This window comes from Apteryx mantelli, chromosome 1 (genome assembly GCF_036417845.1).
Source record: "Apteryx mantelli isolate bAptMan1 chromosome 1, bAptMan1.hap1, whole genome shotgun sequence".
Classification (NCBI taxonomy): domain Eukaryota; kingdom Metazoa; phylum Chordata; class Aves; order Apterygiformes; family Apterygidae; genus Apteryx; species Apteryx mantelli.
In genome coordinates this window covers 83,043,642-83,064,553 of record NC_089978.1, presented here as the reverse complement: position 1 = coordinate 83,064,553, position 20,912 = coordinate 83,043,642, and positions in this window count along the sequence as shown.

The following is a 20,912-nucleotide window of genomic DNA, read 5'->3' as shown; positions in this document are numbered from 1 at the left end:
AGCACTGTCCTCCCACTTTGAAACCAAAAGGAGTTTTACCTTCATATAGGTGATACAATTTGTGCCCCTGTGATTTGAGAAACCAAACATCTGGACAGTGTTTATTCATTATAAATGGCTGTGTTTCCAAAAAAACAAAACAAAACAAAACAAAACAAAAAAGCTTCTTTCCTTACACTAAAAAATATACAGCTGGACATGGCTTCCAGACCTATGAAAGAAGTATAAATAAATAATTGGTTTAATTGGTTTCTTTGTAACTGAGTGGGAAACAAGCTGTTACCTTGACACAACTGGTATTTACAGCTGAACTGTCTGTGTTGTTCAAAGAGAGAACAAGAGAAATGCTCTTTCTTTACACTCTGCTTGAAATTCATCTCTGAAGAGAGGACCAGCACAAGGCCAAGGCACCTCTTACTAACAAGGAAGGTCCCTGCATGCTGGACTGTGATTAGAAAGGTCTCAGCATGGAGAATTCGCACTATATTAACCTATTCCTAGGCCTGGTCCGGGTGTTAGGATGAGCCAGGAAAACCCCCCATTAAGACTTATGGCTGTGGCCACCCTGTCTTGGAGGGCAAGTGAATTTAACAGTGTGAACGTGAGTTATTCCATGCCTCTTGGCCTCAGTGCCAGAGAACAGTCCCAGGCTCATTTAATTGACTAATATAATTGTAGGCACTGTGTCCTAACTAAATGTTAAGCAAACAGGGGAATTTACTCTTTCTGGATTTTTTCAGTACTACCACGGCAATCAATAGTAGTGGAATCTCTGGTGAATATTTTATTATATATAGTTTGATGGTATCATTGCTCTTGGCTGCACTTACAGTGCTTGTGTTAGAAGAGGCTGCAAAAGCTCGTTTAGTCAGGAAAAATAACAGCAAACAAGATTGGAGCTCAATGTTGTATTTAACTGAGAAGATATTATGAACCTGTGGGCTGGAATGGGGTTGGGGAAACATGGAACATTACCTGGCTGTATCCTGACTTTCAGGGTGACTTTGAGCAAACCATTTCATCTTCAGTTTTCAGAAGTGACTAATGAGTGTTCCTGCTAGCTAGATACACTTCTTTACAGTGTCATAATTCAGTCCCCAAAACGGTGGCCCACCATATACTTGAGGCTGCAATTTTTTTCAGTTTTGAATCTGGAATATAGGAAAGACAACAATGGCACTTCTGATCCTTCTTCTGTCTATTTGAATGTATTGTAAGTTCTTTGTAACCAGGACTGCTTCTTACTCTGTATATCTAGTAGGCACCAGCAGAATGATTGTAGTTATTGCTTCTGACTGCTACAGAAATAAAATAATAATGAACCTAAACATCATTTCGCAATCACGCTTGCATCACATTTTGGCTGACAGAGTATACTTTTGAGCCTTAAAATAGTATTCATGGTATTTACACTAACTATATCACATATTTGTGTAACCTATGCATATAAAGCAACACACAAATAAAGAAAAAAGAATCTGTAAAACAGACTTCATAGGGAAACAAGAACCAAACATATATTTTAATAATACACTTTACACAACAATAAACTGTTAACAGCTCAGCTTTTATAAAGGATTAGAAAGGAATTCAAGCAGGTGTGGTAAATTATAGGTTGAATGAAAAAAATCCTATAAAAATACAGACTCCTTATTGTTTAATTTCTACTGAATTTCCAAAACTTGAGTTAAGGATCAATTTACATTTTCATTATAAGCAATTTTTCAAGCACATGTACAGTAACATAGATCTTCTTAAACAATGTTAAGCTATGAGTTAGCAAATAAGTAGCAAGTGCAGATATGTTTTTTTAATTTTCTAACTATTCTTTAAATGAGAAACTTGTAGCCAGTAAAATTTTCTGTAAATTATTTTTTCAGAGTGTTTGTACAACAGTGACAACCTTTAGCAAGACTGAGAATTAAATTCTTTGTTGTGTCTTACCATTAGTAAAAGGGTTTTGTCTATGAGTTTGAATAGTATTCAAGTGTAATTGTGTACTTGTGTTAACTGCAGTGAATATAACACATCACGCTTGCATTAGAATTCTGAGTGTCTTTCAGCACATAAGAGACTAATCAATAGCACTAAGTTCCTAAGTAGCTTAGAAATGTTATTTGCAACATTAAAAAAGAACTGTTTTCATGAAACTTACAAAAATGTGTCCATTTTCTTTTTCCCTAGTATGATTCTTATTATTTTTCCAGATATTTAAAATTGTAATGACTTGCTGCATTGTATTTCTTAGAAGACTAGGTCAGAGAATATGTCTAGCCTTCTGTAGCCCTTTGTGATAAAATTATGTTGCCTATTATGGGTCTAGTTGCAACTGCCAGTTAGTCTAATCAAAATTATGTTTACAAACATAGTTTCTCACACTTACATGTTTGGAGCCTTACATTCCTTGTGTACCAGTCTTAAATTAACATTCCTTGAAAAGCCTAACTATGCAAGTATGCAAGCTGAACCTTTTGAGACTGATGATTCCCTAACAGTAACAAATGCATTCTGTGTTTTTTTTTCCATAAGCTGTTTTTCTGTTCATGGAAAAATTAAATCTGAGATTCTGAAGCAGGACTGCATCTGTAGGTAGCAGTTAAAGGTATTAATTATGTTTGTTTGATAAATGTAGTATTCCTTTGTAGTAACAAAAAGACTTCTATTTGAACAGATAGAAAAATTCACACTGTTTTCATGAGTTCCTCAGGTCTCAAATTAAATTAACGTAGCCTCAGTGACCTCATATTACTCTAAATGTTCTTCCTAAATTTTCATGTGGAGTAGGAACTCACATTTGCAGCAGAAAACCAAAATGTAGGAAATTTGACAAAGCAGTGAAGGAAAAGGAGGAAATGTCCTTACAATGTAAGACAGAGACTAAGACAAGCACAATGCAATGAACTTTTATATGAATTTGCTTCCATTTTCTTAATCTGTGATAGGGAAGAAGCTCAACATAGTATAAAACCAACATACGTTTTCCCTGCATGCTTTACTCTCTATAGCTTTTCTCATCCAAACTTAATCTGAAATGTGCTATTTGACTAAAACATACAGGCAGATGCCAGTGCCCACTAAAAGCAGTAGAAAACTGTTCTATAGAAGCGTTATTTGGTTAAATGAATTGGAGAAATGAATCACAGAAGCAAAGAAAAATTTAGAAAATCATATAAGGAAGACAAGAGGAAGAAAAAAAAATACATGAAAGTTCCTACATTTGTGACTGAGTGTGCTTGTCCAGATTCCTGGGAGAGTACCAGTGAGTTCAGAAGGAATCTGTGTAAGGATTATGTCCATGAATCAATAGAATAGTGGGGCCCTGGTTTAAAACAGTAGAAGTTAAGTGAAATGGAGGTTCCTGAGAAGCATTTCAGGTGCTGAAGAGCTGGGAAGAAAGGAGATACATGTACAACAATGCACACAAGTCATGCCGGCAAGAGAGTTAGGAAGGGAGAAGATCTGCAAGGTCTTCCACAGTAAGTGTATGGAGAACCATTCAGAAATAGATGAGGAGTCAACAGTTTATTGAAATTAGGGGCGATGTACATCTCTGTATGGGTAGAAAGAAACATGACTAGGTTTTTCAGTCTTATAGGATACAAATAGAAAATACCAGAAGTTTTCCCTGAAATAATTTGAATTGTGCTGTTTATGGCTCTATAATTCAGGGAAGAGAGATTTTTCTTTCTTCAAAAGGTCGAATGTCATAACATTATTATTACCAGAGAATACAAGGCCAACCACAGAAATTGTGCTCTTTAACAGTGTGCGTCTGCAAGCGATCTCTCGCTACTAGATTCCCGTGGGGAGCCATCTATGTCTGTATCCTATACTCTCCCCTCTGTGAACACAAATAAGATCAATACAAACTTTTAAAAAAGGGCAAGCATTTTCTCCCATCCTCTGCCCTGGGGGAGGATTTCTCCTCTAAAACTAAGGACTGAAAGGGGCATGAAGGGACAGAAAGAGCTCAGCAATCCTTATTCTCCAGCACAATGCTATCACTTCTGTTTGAGAGTCTCTTGCTGGAGTGCCCTGTGAGAAAGCTGGAAATGGCTTGCTGCCCTGGGAAGAGAGTGTGCTGGTTCTGCATACTCAGACCAGTGGGACCAGCCTAGGATTTGCAGAGCCTACTTTCAACTTGAGTACATTAGAGATGGTACATTACAAATTGCAGTCAGGTAAACACGGATGGAATGATTTGAAGGAAACTATGAAATGAAATTCAAGAATGCTCTTTTTTTTTAATCTTCTCAATATAACCTCTATTTATCATAAAACATTTACTTTGACAGATCTGAAAATATTATTATTTTAAAATGGGGATGACTAGAGTTATTCTTGTCTTGGGCTGTCATTTTCTCTTTGTTATTGCAAGGATATTTCTCTGTCTTTCTTTATTAAACTAGCTTAATTGAGAACCCAAATGGCACCCTTGAGACAAGTACAGGGGCTGATGGCAGCTGCATATTAGAGTCAAAATCATCCCATTATCAAAAATAAATCATGTTTTTTTTCATTCACAGAGTTTCTTTCCAATGTTTCGTCTTCTTTTTATTATGACTTTTCTTCTGTATGAAGACTTGACAACTGATAATGAAAATCATTTATAGTTCATATTGCCTTGAAAATGAAAGTCAAAGCTGACTTCATTTTAGGAATACAGTGTTTAGGAGAGTATCATGATCAAATGCCTGTATCAAATGCTCACTGCACAAAAATGGTGTTTTGTAGAAGAAAGAGAAGGGAAACTTTCAAGAACCATTTATTGATAGTTATAAGTAATATGCAAAAGGCAGTGCCAGCATGGTATAGCTTTCGTATAAAATCACTGCTTGTGCAGAAAGGCTAAAACATTCATAAAAAGTCAAGGTGAAGCTAAGACTTTTATTTTCAGAGCAGAAGGAATCAATCTTATGAAAATGTACACTTTCAGTGATTTATTTTAAAGGGCAGTGTTGTGGTATGAGGCAAGGGAATGACTCTTGCAGATAATTTTTTGCCAAAGTGAAGTGAGAGGTTTTCCCTGTCCAAACCATTCCTTACGAGTAGTATTTTGAGTCTCATTTTTATTACACTAGGTAATGCTTCACTTTGTAAATCAAAACAAAATGGGCCTGCATCAAAACCAACATGATAAAGGTGGAAAATACATTTTCTTTCTTTGTAAGGACTGGGAATAATAATTATGGGGTACTAGGCCAAATATTCCTATTCTCTCTGCAGTACAAAAGACAGGAAAGCCACTCAAGAGGCGAAAACAGGAGGTGGGATGAGAGGCCCATATGGTCGGTGTGTCTCTGTGGTCTGTATTACTCAACAGCTCTTACCTTTGCCAGCTCGTTTCTCAGCAGAAATGCACACTGTCTCGACTGCAAGAAGTTACCCTCCTTTTGGGAGAGGACATGCTGTACACCCATAGGCATCGTATGTAGAACAGCTTTGGGATCTGGCAGAGCAGAGCAAAGGCTGAGCGGCGTTACGTGGAAGGATGTTTGCACTCTGGATGACACAGGATTTGGGGAGCTGGAATTGGTTTCCTTGCAGAGACTCTTTTGGTGTCTGTGCTCCTTCTTGCTCCTTCATGTAGCTGCTGTCTTCTTTCGCTCTTCTCACTGGATCAGGATGAAACAGGATGTTCTGTTTCTCCTCCATCCACCCTGCCACAACCATACATTAGATGTGGGACTTCCCATTAGTATCACTTTATTCCACCCTGCAGCTTTTATCAGTAGGTAGAGAAAAAGTGTCAATCACTGCGATACTGTTTGCAGAGAAGTGGGGGACCTTGTGCATCCTTCAGTAAGACCTTCTGGAATATGTCCTCTGTCATGGGAGTGCTTAAGAGGATTTTATTTTCCCTGCTTGGAGGAGGAGGTTGGGCCCAATTACCTCCACAGGGCACTCCCAACCTCAATCGTTCCGTGGTTCTGTGATTCCACTGTAGCTTTTGAAAGAAAAGAAAGATAAAGATACATAAAAGATAAAGATGCATAATTTTCAGATGTTAAATAATAGTATTATGAAGCAGAATTATTGTTGTAGTACCTTCCTGGAGAGTGAAAATACAGTACCTCTGGGGAAATTCTGTGCTCAAAAACATTCCCAGTGTGTCTCATAATACCCCTGAGGCACTGATTTTTTGATTATTCTCATAACTTTAGCCACACTATGTTGCTTAATTAAATAATGTAGACATATAAGAGCCATATCTGTCCTCACCATTTTGGGATCCTCTTTCAAAGCAGATGGTGCTTGAAGCTGGAATTTTGTCAGTGTGAATTCTAAACATGAACTGGGAAAAGGTTACATTTTTAAAACATCTGTAATCATTTGAGTGTCATATAAGTTAATTAGCTGTGTATGGATTTCAAGCAGTTCACTCCTTTTCTGTTACGTTCAGACATATTGCATGTTTTGCATTCTTTAACCTTTATAGTTTTTCTAAAGGTTGTTGAAACAAAAAAAAAAAGAGATCTATCTTAATTATATACAAGGTTCAATAGAATACCTATTAGCATAGCTAGTAGCTATCTGCTTGCTCTCTCTCTCCCTCTCTAAATATATATATATATTTAATATATACATATATAATCTGTCTTTGGTGAAAAGAGATTAAGGGCATCAGTGTAGGTTAAGACCTAACTGTACGTTTTTTTGGTGATGTTATCGATATGCAGATGAAAAATAGTGGAAAAGCATTCTTCACTTCCTCTCCATGGGAAATAAATATCTCTGTGTATAGAAGGTGACAAAGTGTGTAGTACCACCAGGAAGGTGGAGTATCTGTTCTTAGAGCAAAATGTAACCTTGACTCTAGGTCAAATTAAGCAAAATAAAGACCTTGTGGTACTAATTCAAGATAAGAGTGTACATGTAAGAGGTTTTTCCTATTTAAACTGAAATTAATTTAGAAATGATTTTTACCAAAACCACAGATTTTGGTAAACAAGAGCTGTATCTGTGCATGTGGGCAGAGACATATGATTTTTTTCTTTCTGTTGGTTTAAGGTCATCAGCAACAAATAATTGAATTTTTCTTTTTCCAGTGGTTAAAATATTTTCTTATCCCTTACTCCAATCCCTTTTTCCTAATGGTTTCTTTTTCTCTACCTATAATCCTATGCTGGTTGGAGTGAAAGATGATGTCTTCAGCTGTGCCACTTTAATTTTCTGAAACTCTTCTTTCCCTTGAGCCAGCAAGATGATTGATTTCTTCTCTTTAAATCTTAACCTCACAGCTTTCCCTATCTCAGTGTAAGTTTATATGCAGTAATTTTATAAAGAATAAAATATATCCTTCCTTGGGGTGGTGTGGTCTACTTTCTGGACCTCTTCTTCTATTTGTGTTTTAATTGGCAGTAATCTGAAACTAAACAGTCACCTAGGCATAGTGGGGGTAGGATTATATGCACTTTAGCTTATGAGGAAGGAAACTTGCTTGTATCTAACATCTAACTCTAAGACACTGAGAGAAAAATTAACCCTGACATCAAGGTGCTTCATATCAAGTCAAGAAACAAAGCCTTTCATGTAGGTTTCCAGTTCCTATCAAAGTAGATTGACAACACTAATAAACTGATTCGTGTTTGGTGGTCATGCGCAATCTGGCAGTTAGGTAGTTAGTTTTGTGCCATTTTCATTGCCTCTGGCAAGCTCACGAGAAGGCCAAGAGTGTAATGGAAATGCACAATGAATGACCCAAAACACTCCTCCTCAGCTGAGGCTCAAGCATATTAACTGCAAGGTGTTGGGGGGCCAGACTGGGTGTCTCGAAAGGGAAATAAATTTTACTGTTCTGGCTCTTCAGCCTCTTTCCTAGATCCAGGAACCTGGTAGGCTCCTGAAGTCCTTTTTAGAATAAATTAGAATAAAATGCTTTATTTTTGTGAGTTTTGTTAGTTAATTCCACAGGTATATAAGGGAACTGCAAGTGATCAGGACTTAAAAGTTAAACTCTGAAGTCTGTCTTTAGACTCTAACTTTAGGCTGCCAGTTTTCAAAACACTGGACAAAATTACTGGGAGGAGGGAGAAAAAGAGAAAGCTAATAAAAGCTGATTCAATAGCTCTTGAAAATATGAGTTTGAGCTGACCTTTGATTAGGCACATATTTGATCTCTCCATCAGTTTCTATTCTGGACAAAATCAGATTCTAGCTTACATTCAGAATAGAAAAATATTTGTCAAAATCTTTTATTGAAAGCTTTCTTGAATCTTTTCTTTTCTTTTTCTAATTTTCAATTTTCAGAAATATTTTCAACACATCTTTCTGTAAGGGTAATGATTAGTTGAAATCATAATAAACCCTAAATCCCATCTGCTGGTGAATTGCTGAAATTATGAGCAGCTGAGCTGGGTCCTCTTGTTGTTTGGTAATTCATCTGAAATACCGTGTCTGCTACCGAGTGTTTGTACTCTCAGTAGTGGCTAATGACTTAGTATCTGGTAATAGGACAAAATCAACCATCCAAAACATTTCAAACTATCAGATAGAATTAGTAATTAGCTCCTGTAACAGCATAGCAATAAATCTTCTCTATTCCTCTTTGGTCTTTGTGACAGTAACAGCAGGGAGATCCTAAATGTAATTGTTATGATAAGTGTATGCCCACGCCTTTTTTCCCTGCTATTTGTTCATTAAAGGTTAGTGCTTTCTGTCACTGAGATTTGTTAAATAGTGCTGTTCTCAGGTGTTCTGCTGTTTGCCTTTCCCATGTTAATACTGAAAACTTTCACATTCGGTTTCATTTATTTTCACCTGTTTGAACGTGTTATGCAGTAATCCTTGGAAGGTATCCCTGAATTACTGTTAGTTTCAATTTTAACATTGAAATTAAAGATTCGGAAAATGAAGTGTAAGAGTAAGCAGCATCTTAGTTTGCTTTGGACTATCAAATTAATGGGCATCAGCAGGAATGGGAAATAGTTTCTTGGCTCATACTTACTGTCAGATGTTGTAGCTCATAAATTTCTCTGTAAGAAAATAGTCTTCGAAGCATTAACATTTACTTGCTAGCTTTTCAGTATTGCTCATATTGCTTCACTCACTCACACAATGAGTCACAAGTAAGCGCAGTGAGCTATGCCACCCATCCACGCTGCAGGCTGAGCTACTGTGCATATGCTGCTCGCTGGTCCTGAGTGCGTGTTAAGATTGTCATCTGCTAGAGATGCTGTTTTTATCTCCTTTGCTCCGTGCAGAACATGCCTGCTCAGGACTATAAGTCGCCTGGGCCAAGAAAGGTTGGCTTTTTGTGTCTTGATCTCTGTACCTGTAAAATTGGGGGGGGGGGGGGGGCAACCACTTCCTTTGGGAAGTATCCTGAGAGCTGGGAAGGAAACGTCGGGAAGTGCATGGTAAGGCTTTCACAGACTTGCATGAGCACTAGCTGCGGGCCTCTTAGTGCTCCTCTTTCCACCAGTGGGATCTATTGGGTTTTTATGTCCTCTCCTCTTGGGAATAAGGAGGCTGATAGAGCTATGGGTCTGCTGGTGTTTTAAAGCATGTAAGGTCATCATTAAGTTAAACAGGATGACTTAAGCACATATTTGTGTACTGTGAGTATTTTCTAAAGCACAAAGCCCTACCAAATGTATGCATATGTAAAAATTTCTTGCTGACAGGAAAATTCTTTGAAAAAATAAAGAAAATACTTATCATACATTTTATAAATTATAAATGAAAGTAATTGCCTATTTTTGTAATAAGTCTTTCTAAAATGATGGGACATTGAGGTAAATGAGAGAAAATTCCTTTGGAGTTTAGGCTGATTGTGGAGACCAGATGCATTCAGTAAAAAACTGCTCTTTGCTCTCAAAGGTCAGAATTAATCACATATGGTATTCTTTGCTATGTATCCTATGCAAAAGAAATGGGTAAATGATAACAGAGGGAAATAGATTTCATTTGTTGCCAATTTTAATCTCTTCAGCAACTGATGTAAAAATTCTGGGACATAAGAATTCATTGGTAATAAAATTTAAATACATGTTTTCCATTTGTTATGAAGAGAAATTATACAAATCAATGAAAAGACAGAAGAATGTTTTCATTCTATGCTATGGGAATACAAGTCACATTTTTTGATAGTAAACCCAGAGCATCCTGTGCAGACTTTATTCATTTTCTCAGATGTCAGGATTATTGCATTAAAAGTGTTCTTTGGTTTCAAATTGTGGAAAATGAAAATACAAGGCAACAAGTCAAAGAGCCTCTATGAAATTGAATTTCCAGAGCCAGAAACTTTGAACAACTTCAACTTTTTCTTTGAAACAGGTGTTGTCCCCAGATTCCTTGCAAAGCTTTTCACATGCAATTCATCACTGAAAGATCAAAGTGGCTTCAGTTTGTGCAACATTTTCAGGGATTTGTAACATGCCCAGAAGGGATTTTAATTGCTTATTTGGAATATAGACCCTTATTACAAAGAATGCATATTATGTATGTAATGTGGTTTTGTATAGCGCACTGAACCCTGAGGTGTGTTTTGCTTGGTCAACATTACTTAGGCAGTCCTTTTCCCATATAATTTCAGTCACTATAATAAGGTTAAGAAAATACCTCTCCCCCCAAAAAGCAAATCTGTTTTCAAGGTCAGGCATTTCATTCTGTTGGGACAAAAGTGGGGATTGTTTATAATTTATATGATCATTGAAATGCATAATAACAGAGGCTTTTGATAGCATATCTTCTTTAGCCCTACAAAAATATTATCAGAACACAGGTAATTTGGGGGTTGCTCCTCAAGATGGTGAAATGCAACTTTATAGAGCTTATTTGACACACATGATGATTTGTCTTTTTTAGAAGTTATAACTGTTTTGTGACAGAAAAGGAAGCTTCACTTATAGTGTCTTTTTCCAGTACTTGTACTCCTTGAATTTTCAGTACTTGTACTACTGGGTTTATTCTATTATAATTAGTATCTCTGGAAAAGAGATGGATCTTTTAAAACCAAATAGAAGCTTTAGAATGACTTCAGTCAATCGGGACTATGCTTACTGTTCTTATAGAAATTGTTTTTGGAGCTCAGTACCACTTGTTACGAATAAAGATGTCTAAAGTTAGTCACAGAAAAAAAAAGGCTAACAGTTCTGTTTAAAATGCACAAACACATAAATACATGTACATGTACTGATTTTGTTGATTAGTATGTGTAGGTTTATGATAGAACTACTATTGACTTATTAAATCACTTAAAGACTTTATGGATATAAGGCAGATGTGGATTTTTAGCAGCAGCATCTAATCATAACGAAATTTAATACTGTGATTGAATATTCTCAAAAGTGAAATGCATGGTTCATTGCCTTTTTCATTATGAGTTTAGTGTTAGACTAGAGAATGGATCTGCATTTCTGTACCCCTTTTCTATCCTGATTGTGGGCACCTATCTGAATTGCTGCCACACATTTTAAAGGACTATTTGATAGTTTTTTTCTTCAAGATTGACTTAGCCTCTTTAGGTAAAAGAAAAAGATATTAGAATTTAACAGATTGAAAATTTTGTTTTTTCTGTTTCCAAACATTCAAAGGAAGTTTTGCAAGACATTATTCTATAATTGGAATGAATGCCTTCAGGAATTTATGGAGGAAGATTAAGGGAAGAAATCTCATCTAATTTGGGTGAACACAGAGAGCTTTTCCTTAGTTTACATCTATAACTCCTGTTTTTTTATCAGTAATTAAACACAAGCACTAAGAGAAGAATGTCACAATATTTTGTTTCTTTGAAAATTTCATAGAGAATTTGGCATGAGAACAGAGTGCACATTCACAACAGCTGGATATGTGACTGACCACAATAGCTGCAAAGGAACGATTACACTTTATTAGTTCAATAATTTTTCTAAGAAGCAAATAACCATTGTAGCTCTGTGGATAAATAACACACACCAGATTCACAGCTGCAGGGGAGCATCATTACTCACATCAGCTAATGGCCAGGAACAAGAGCTTTACTCTCCCTCTGGCCACTTTTTTCTGGAGAAAGGTACCAGTTTGGTGTAAGTGGTTCTGGGAAAAGATTTCCTGTGAAGACAGTGGAGAAGACAGCTATAAGGTTACCTTTTTGGTATGCCTTTGCAAGCCAAAACAGTGGGAATAGCAGTAACATGGAAATTTGGTGTGGTTTTTATCCCACAAGTAACCTACCTTTTCATGCTAGAGTAAGTTGCAGAAATTACATAAATACATCAAAGTAAAAGGGTGTGTGTTTACTGCAGGTAAGGATCTGGGTAACCACATTTGTTAAAAATAGATCAGGATAGTATGAATGGAATTCATTTTACCTGATTGTAGCTGTGTGAAACTTAGGTGACTGGTGTCAGCAACGTAGGTGACCTTTCACAGACAGTGGATAGATACAGCATCCTCTGAAGTTATCTAGCTAAGGACAGTGATGGTCAAGCAGAAATGGCTTAGTTTGGAATGGCTGATAAGGTTATTTCTCACAGCTCCTGGACTACCACAGTCTGCTCTGCAGTGTTTTCAGGCAGCCTGACACGCCAAGGGGTAGGGGGGAAGGACGGGATGAGGGAGGGAAGAGGAATACGTTACCTGAGGAGCCATGTCTCAGAAACGCTCTGGAGCACATGAGGTGCAGAGGCCGTGCCATCCTGTCCTCTGCACAACGTTCCTGATGTACCTCTGGCAACTGGACAAAGCTTTCAAGTGCTATGAGTAGAATTAATAGGGAAAACAGAGTTCCAACTGTAAATCCTTTTATTTTTGCCTCTTGGTATCTGTAATCTCATTGAAATAGCTTGCCGTTTTGATAGTTCCAACATTAAGTGTTACCTGGTGTTCAGGGTGAAGCCCCAAATTGGCTTTTTCTAACAAGGGCCCTACCAGTTAAAAGACGGTCGTAGAAAAGAGTGAGACTGTGTCATCAGACCATCAAATACCAGCCTTTTAGTTTTGGAATTAACAAGCGGGTGCTGACTGTGTTCTCGTGCATGCTTCACTGTTATGGAAGTTTATATTGCTGATCATAGACAAGGTTTAGTATCAGCTAATTAGTAACAAAGAGCTGACTTACCAAGTGATAAGTCTGCTTGTCTAACTTAAAGAGTATTTGGGGAATTAATAAATTCATGGGATTTTAGTCCTCAAACTTTAATTTTTTTATTTAGCCATTTCTACATTTTAAGTTACAGTGAGAGGCCTTCTATACTATTATTATGATATTTTACCCAAAGTTAATGACACACGTTATTAGTATGTAGAGATACATTACACATTCTCTCATCAGAAGTCCTTCATTGCATATCATTAGATAACAGCATGTGCCCAGTAGCTGTGGTCTCTTAGCAACTAACTCTGTCTCTTTCTTTTGAATTCTCCTTTTGTGACCCAGAGACAGGTCTAAGACATAAACCTCAGACCACTTTGCCATTCCCAAGATAGTGACAACTGGAATGTTTTGGGTGCTTATATAAACTGCGTATAGTATAAGAATATGTCCTTCTACAAGGATTCTGTATATACTAAATCTACTGCACATACTAAAAATATAGGTGAATTTATATTTATTAATTTAATAATAAATGTATTATTAGAATCCTGCCAACTTATGATATAGTTAGTAATGCCATGCCAATGTATTTTAATATGAAATCTGGCTTTAAGAAAATATATAATTAAAATCTACAGATTTGGCAGGATTACATTTATATAGAAAATCTGTAACTCCTTTCACTGAATTCAATTTTAATGCAAATACTCTTTTTTTTTTTTCGGTTACATATCTGTACTTGAAAAAAAGATGGACAAAGGGAGCATTCCTTCAAGTCAGGAGATTAGGGTCTATGCTTTCAAAACAATTAGAGGTTTAAGTTCAGATCTCTGTGTGTGTGTTCCTAAAGTTGCCAATGGATGTTTTTCTTATTGGAGATTTTATTTCCCTTTCAGTGGCAACGTGTACTGGAGAGCCCCTTCATTCCTAAAGAAAACCATGGGATCCAGGAGATATTTTATTGACCAAAATCCTCTATTCATTCCGTTAAGGAACATAAAAAACTTACTATGAAGTTGTGATGAATGGGTGTAACGAATCATGGGCCTTCTAAACTCCAGATATATTTTTATGTCTAGACAGGTCTGCAACAAGGAACGTATGATTATAACCAAATATGTCAGAATGCAGCAAAGATGACTTTTTTATAATAAGCTTTTATTACAAACCAATTTTTTTGTAGAACCCAAGGCATGTATATTGTTTAAAAAAATCTTTTTGAAGTGGTGGTTTTGGTTGACTTTTCTATGTTAAGCTGATTAACTGTTTCTGACCTTTCCAAGTATGTCTTATATAATCCTGGAAGACCACCGGAGTTGAAACTATTCTGTTAGTTTTGACATCCCCATCAGGCTTGCTATCTGTATCACAAGGAATCCTAATTCACTCGTTTTTAGTTAATTTGACAGGTCATTGTTAACATCATTACTAATAGCAAACTGCTACAAGTTACACATGTTTTGACAAGTGGAGTCTTCAAGACATGCCAATACCAGTTAATCAGACTAGAAGGAAAATACTGATTTCTTTTGCCCATGAATTGGATAGCCTTTTAATGTTTGAGGTGTTTGGGAAGAAGAGAGTATGTTTTCTTCATGGACAAGCTTATTTCTGGCTGGCTGAAACAAACAAGAACAGAGATAGAAACTATCCTGACACTATCATGCACATCATCATGTTTAGAAGGCCTTCTCTTTCTGGTAGCTATTTGTCAAGCAGATTTTGAGTGAGTTATCACTTGTCTAATTAGAACTGCTGCTGATGTATCTAGCGCTATATGACCAACAATTTTTTTCTCTGTGTGCAAGCAATTTTATTGTCAAATATGAAATAAGAGCTCATCTGCTGAGCTTTTTCCATTACTCAGAGGCAAAAAAAATATATAGCTCTTTTCCCAGTGAATGCAATGTAACCCAAATGTGAGCCACTGTCTTCAGAGGAACTGGGAGAACGACACCATTTGCAGCAAACAAGTGGTTCAAAGACCATTCCTGAAAAGTCTGTCAGGTGAAATGTGGTATAAGGAGTCATTTGAGTGAATAAATATTTCATGGCTGAGGGAGACCATGATGTACAAAAACAGCACAGAAAGAGAGGATAGTGGGAGAAATGTACAACTATGTGGGGTTGAAAGTGGGAGCAAATTTCAGTGTGGAAGTGGAAAAATAACACAGGAGTTTTGGAGAGAAGCCTGTGTAGAGATCCGCTTCTGCTGTTAAACACCAATCCAAGAAAGCAAGTAAGCAATTAAAAATCCAGGAAACTAAGACTGGACTGAAGCCTTAAAATCCAGTATCTGAACACTAAAAATGGTACTATCCCAGATTGAATTTCCAATTTTGGTATAAAAATTCTGAACTATACATGCAGAATAATTTGGTTTTAAAATAAGAATGGAGCAAATCTTCAGGAAGGACAAACTCCTTTCCCAGCTTGTCAAGAATATTTACGAGTCAGTCTTCAAGTATCTTTATACAACGCACAAGGCACTGAATCAAAGGCACATAACCAAAGATGCTCATCTTTTCCCAATTAAACAAAAACATATTTTAAAAAACTCTGGGTGATTTTAGCACCTTTCAGTCCCTGTAATGACCAGACCACAGAATTGTACTTTAAGGTGTGACTTGTTTTTCCTCATCCCTCTATCATTAGGTCTAAGGGAGAGTACAGCAATTCCTTCCACGCCTATGTGTCTGGCTTTCTTTCCAGTGGAAATCTGTAAATGTAAGGGAAGGAGAAATCATACCTTTAACCCACAGATCTACAGCCAAAACAAGATACCACTTTTCAGTTTATCAGGAATAATTTGCACCAGTGTTAAGCAATGGCTCCTGTGCCTTACCCACAGTGCCTGAGGGGGGCCCAACATATCTGCCTACACTGATGAAACGGATAGCCCTGGTCTTGATTATCTCTGTCCTGGGAAAAGAAAGGACAATCACATTTTACCCTCAGGTTGCAGGTGCTTTTTTGGAAGGGTTCAATAATAAAGCTTTTATGGAAAATGCTTCAGACAGTAGGAGAAAAGGAAGCTAGTGGTTTCAAAACTATATGCTTCCATTCTTTCAAATCAAGAAAATTATACTTCTAAAACACTCATGTATGGTTTACTTCATTATGGTCTAGGCCATGTCTTTTCCCTAACATGTGAACCTATCTCTAGCTTATTCTATTCTCCTTCCCTTTCCTAAGCTTACTTTTGTTGTAATATGATTACTTTCCAAAGTGTCTTGTGTCTTAATGTCTTACGTCTTAATTTGCCTTATATCTTAATTTGTCTTATGCTTAATTTTATTATTTGCAATAAAAAGTGTGTTAAATTATATGTCTTTATAAAGTTATATACCTATTATACCTGTATAGGTATACACCTATTATGTTAATGTTACTTTATAAATTTTTTCTTTTAAAAAGGGGAAAAGGAGGTAATGATCTAGCAAATATGAAGAGGGACAAGCTTGAATAGAAGACCAGACCCAGAGAGTGCACTGTAATTTGGCATTTAAAGAAAAGAATGACTCCAAAGTTGCTTTCTTTAGCTAATAAAGAAAATGCCAGTGCAGCAATTTCTCTAATCACAAAGATTGACATTTTCTTTGAGATTGAGCCTGCCTGTCTGTTAATTAGCATGGTGGAGTCACATTGCACTTAGCCCTGCATCTCAGCAGGCCCCTCCTGCAAGATTTACATTTCACAGGGAGAAGCAGCCTTGATAAAGAAATGATGCTTGGCGGAGATATGTGCGGAGAAGCACAACTGGATTATGTAAATGTGATTTATCCAATGCTGTAACACACAGGTCCTCAAATGCCGATCTATAACTCATTGATGGCGCTTGTGATTTCACATATATGCGCTCAGTGATTGGTATTAACTTCTAAGATCATTTATTTTTATGTATGCCATGAAAGGCTTACATCAAAGTTAACATATATCCCCTACATCTCACCTGACTGTGTTTTGTGATGTTTATGTTCTGCAACTTTGTCATCAGTCACAGTGACATTTTCAAAGAGGAGAGATTCCTACTGAATGCATTCAATTTAGCGCTAAAATGTAGTGAGTGAAAGATGCGACCAAAATGTAACATGTGGTACCTATTTGCTCTGTTACACTGTCAGCACTCTCCTTTCATCTGGGAGAACCTTTTAGGTTTTTCTCATTACCTGGAAGAAATAGAAAGATGGGAAGGGACGTTATGTAGAAAGCTTTATTGATACCTCTGCAGTAGCTGAAGTTTCCAGATCAGTCTGTTAAGCACCAGAGAACTGTTGCTGTTGTTAGGATTTGCTTCAAACTCATTTGATCCATGTTGCATTCCCCATGCTTCACTGGATCTCCATGAAAATGAAGACCCAAGGCTTTGCGCTTGCCAAAGCCAGGGCAGGGGCTTGGCCCTGCCTCATTTTTCTGTTTTCCTTCTTTTGTTCTTTGGAGGACCAGAAGATATCGGAGAATATTTTTAGCCTGATTTCCTCAGGAACCATTGTGCATCTGATCGTGCTGTTTTCCATTTCCCTGTGATAACTTTTGAACATGTTGGCCCGCTTCAAGCAGATCTGATGTAAAGGTGCAGGCTTCAAAGGTGATTCACTTTAAGAGGGACTGAGAGAAATGCTCGCTGGGTGGACGAGAGAGGCTGGATCCTCTGCCTCAGCAAAGGGCAGAGAGGCTGCCATCAGCTATTAGATGCTCTCATCCGCAGCAGCCAGCATGGCTATGTGGTCAGTGCTTGGGTAACTCTCGATTGCCTGCAGCATCCCTTCCCTGCCTGGGACATCAGCAGTGATATCAGGAGAGTCTGGGGTTAATGCACATGTGTATGTGTGTGTGTGTGGGGGGGGGGGGTGGCGGGCAGTCAGGAGACAAACTGAAATCCATGAGAAATCAACTTCAGTAACCAGCTTTTAAATTGCTGACAAAACCTAACAACCTTCCAAGAAAGCCCTGCTTGCTGTTAACCTGAAAAATTGATATTCTAATGTGAATAATATTTCTGTTCCATCAAAATTATCTGTAAGATAGAAACAGGAGAATCAAACCCCCATTTTTTAAGCTCATCACCTTGAGGAATTTCTTGAAAGTGTCCGAATCACTAAGTTCAAACAGAGAGAAAAACATGCTGACAGCATGTTGCTTTTTTATTCTCTTTGTGCAAGTAAGATTTGAGTATTTAAAATCCCTATTGTATTTTAGGAATGCAAGATAGGGTCTGGAATTGCAAAAAACAGAAGTTACCATTGTTGCTGTTGACCCGAGAGCCTGTTCTGCTGATTTTTGAACAAGTGGGCAGGCACTGACAAGTCATTGAAATGGGAAATTTGCAGCTGATTTGAACACTGTGGCCAGAGGGGGAGCAGAGAACTGATCAATCTCATAAGTATGTAAAAACTCAAGACTCAAAATATATGTTTAACTGATACAGGCATGCATATTTCTAGTTGAAAAACAGTACCCTACACAAAGTAATCCTAAAATAATTTGTCTATAAACATTTTAAGATCATGCCTCTACCTTGTTTAAAAAGTGCAGTAAAGAGCGATGGGATTTCAGCTTCCTACACACATCCAAAATGGAAAAATCTTTAGATTTTAAAGATCCTATAGGAAAAAAAACATTTGGGAGTGACAGTTGTGAGCTACGATGGGGCTATAGAAATATAACAAAAAGGACTTGGACCAAATCCAAATTTCATAAATCTGCCTCAACAGATTCAAAAAGGATAAAGACTTAGGTATATCTGTATATTCTTAGAGGGGCAGAAGCCGCCAAATGTCCTTAGGACACTCAAGTAGTTACAAAGGGGAATCCTGATTTGTGTAGTTCCAGTAGTACATTTAGTTAAACAAAATAAGGGCTTCTCACTTTTATTCAAACTTTTCAGTCTGAAGTCTTTTTCTTTGAGAAAAACCTCAACTGCACGAATACTTCTGTATTTGACTCTTCCACTGAAAATGGTAAAAGGCTAAACTACAGTGATATTTTATGGGGATTCAAGGGCTGGACTCACAAGGGAAAGCTTATGCTATTGTAAATTCCACATAGGTCTCAAAGAAAATTGCATATGCTGCTTATTGACTACAGGATAAGGGGAAGACATTCTGCTTTGCCTTCTTTCTCCTTAAAGCTGGAATACTGAACAGCTTTTGTAATTCAGTCGCTTTGCTTTCTGGGATATTGTGAAAGTGCTGCTGGACCTCTCACTATGTGTTTCACATACAGTTGTGGAGGGTCAGCTGCTTTTATGCATAAGCAGTCATAGGTTATCTCGCTGTTCCCTGCTTGCTTGCCTGGTGGAAGAGCAAGGTAGCTGGGAAAAAAAAAAAACAAAAAAACCCCTACAGACTTCAAGGATTATCCTTCCCCAGTGACAAAATCCCCAAATCCAAACTGATTTTCATTTGTTCTTTCTGATGCTCTTATTCTTTATAACCTACTAAAAGGCGGGTATTTGACAGATGGTGTCAGATACAAAAACTGTTCCACCACACTGATGTCTTTCTATTTTTTTCTTTTTTGATGCTTCCCTTTATTTCATTTTCTGGGGGTACTTTTTGCTATCAACTTACGTAACTGAAAGTAGCAGTTTCCAACTATTATGTATATGCTAATTTGAAAAGATGAATGAAATTCAAAACTATTCCTGAATGATTCATATTGATAATTTTCCATCATTCCAGTAGATGCCTGGAATTTATTACAACACAGCATACTGCTGAAAAAGATTAAGTTCTGTATTTTCCTCCTCTGAAGATATGTCTCTCTTGAGGCTTTGACTTTTTTTTATTGCACCAAAGAACACACAAATACAGCAGTGGTATCTGCAGGGTTATTAGACAGATCCTCTGGTGGTTTCATTGCTGTAGCTCCACTGCAGTGATAGCCCTGGCCCTCCTTGTGATTCACACAAGCTACATAGACTGATAGACTGTGTCTCTGGACTGAAGCAAGTTGCCTAATGCCATACTGACAGTCTGTGGTCGGGGGAGGAACTGATCCCAGACGCATGCCTTTACTATTAAGTTATCATTTCTCTGGTTTCTTACCATATCTTAATGTGTATATGCTTTCAAAATAATGCCATGTTACTAATAATCTAAAAATAACTAACTTTGAAACAAATGATTCATTGTCCTTGGCACTACTTAAAGAAAGCTATAAGTGTGCATATCATAGGCTCCATTCAGCTGCCACTGAAATCTCTGTTAAGATTTCCATTTACTTCATTATGAACTGGAGCAGGCTTCAGGACTAAAAGTGCATCCTGTCCATTTGGAGCAGAAATCTAGTTAAACTAAAGGAGTTAGACATACAATTTTTAAACACTAGAAGAAAAAAATGCCAAATAATTACAACAGACAATTCTTCAACTAAATATCCGCTGGTGTTTAATTTACAAAGATAAAACAAAGCTATTGGCTCAGTAAATAATATGTAAAGCCTCAGGAGAGGCACAGATGTTAAAAAAATCTTTTTTTCATTTTATGTCTGTATTTCCTGCAGAGCAAGACCAAAAATACTAAATAATGTGTCCAAGATCTTCCACAAGAAAGAATTCAGAAGAGCATGAACTGCATGAGATTTTAGAAATTTTTAACATCTGTGATGGTTTCTGTGTGTGCTTTGGAATATAGAAAGCAACACTAAATTAGAACCATTTAGCTGACACATATGTTCCTCAAGTCACTGGGATTTCAGATAAGTTGAAGCCTGGAATCCTGCCATCAAAATTTCACAGATAAGATATCTTGCAATCCTATCTAATTTTGCCCAATTGTTGGTCTTTTTTTTTTGATTTCAGAAAAGTGAATGATAAAACTCTTGTTACTGTCAGTAGGAGGCATAGCCAGACTCTGCTGTGAAATTACCATCTGAAATTCTACCTGGAATA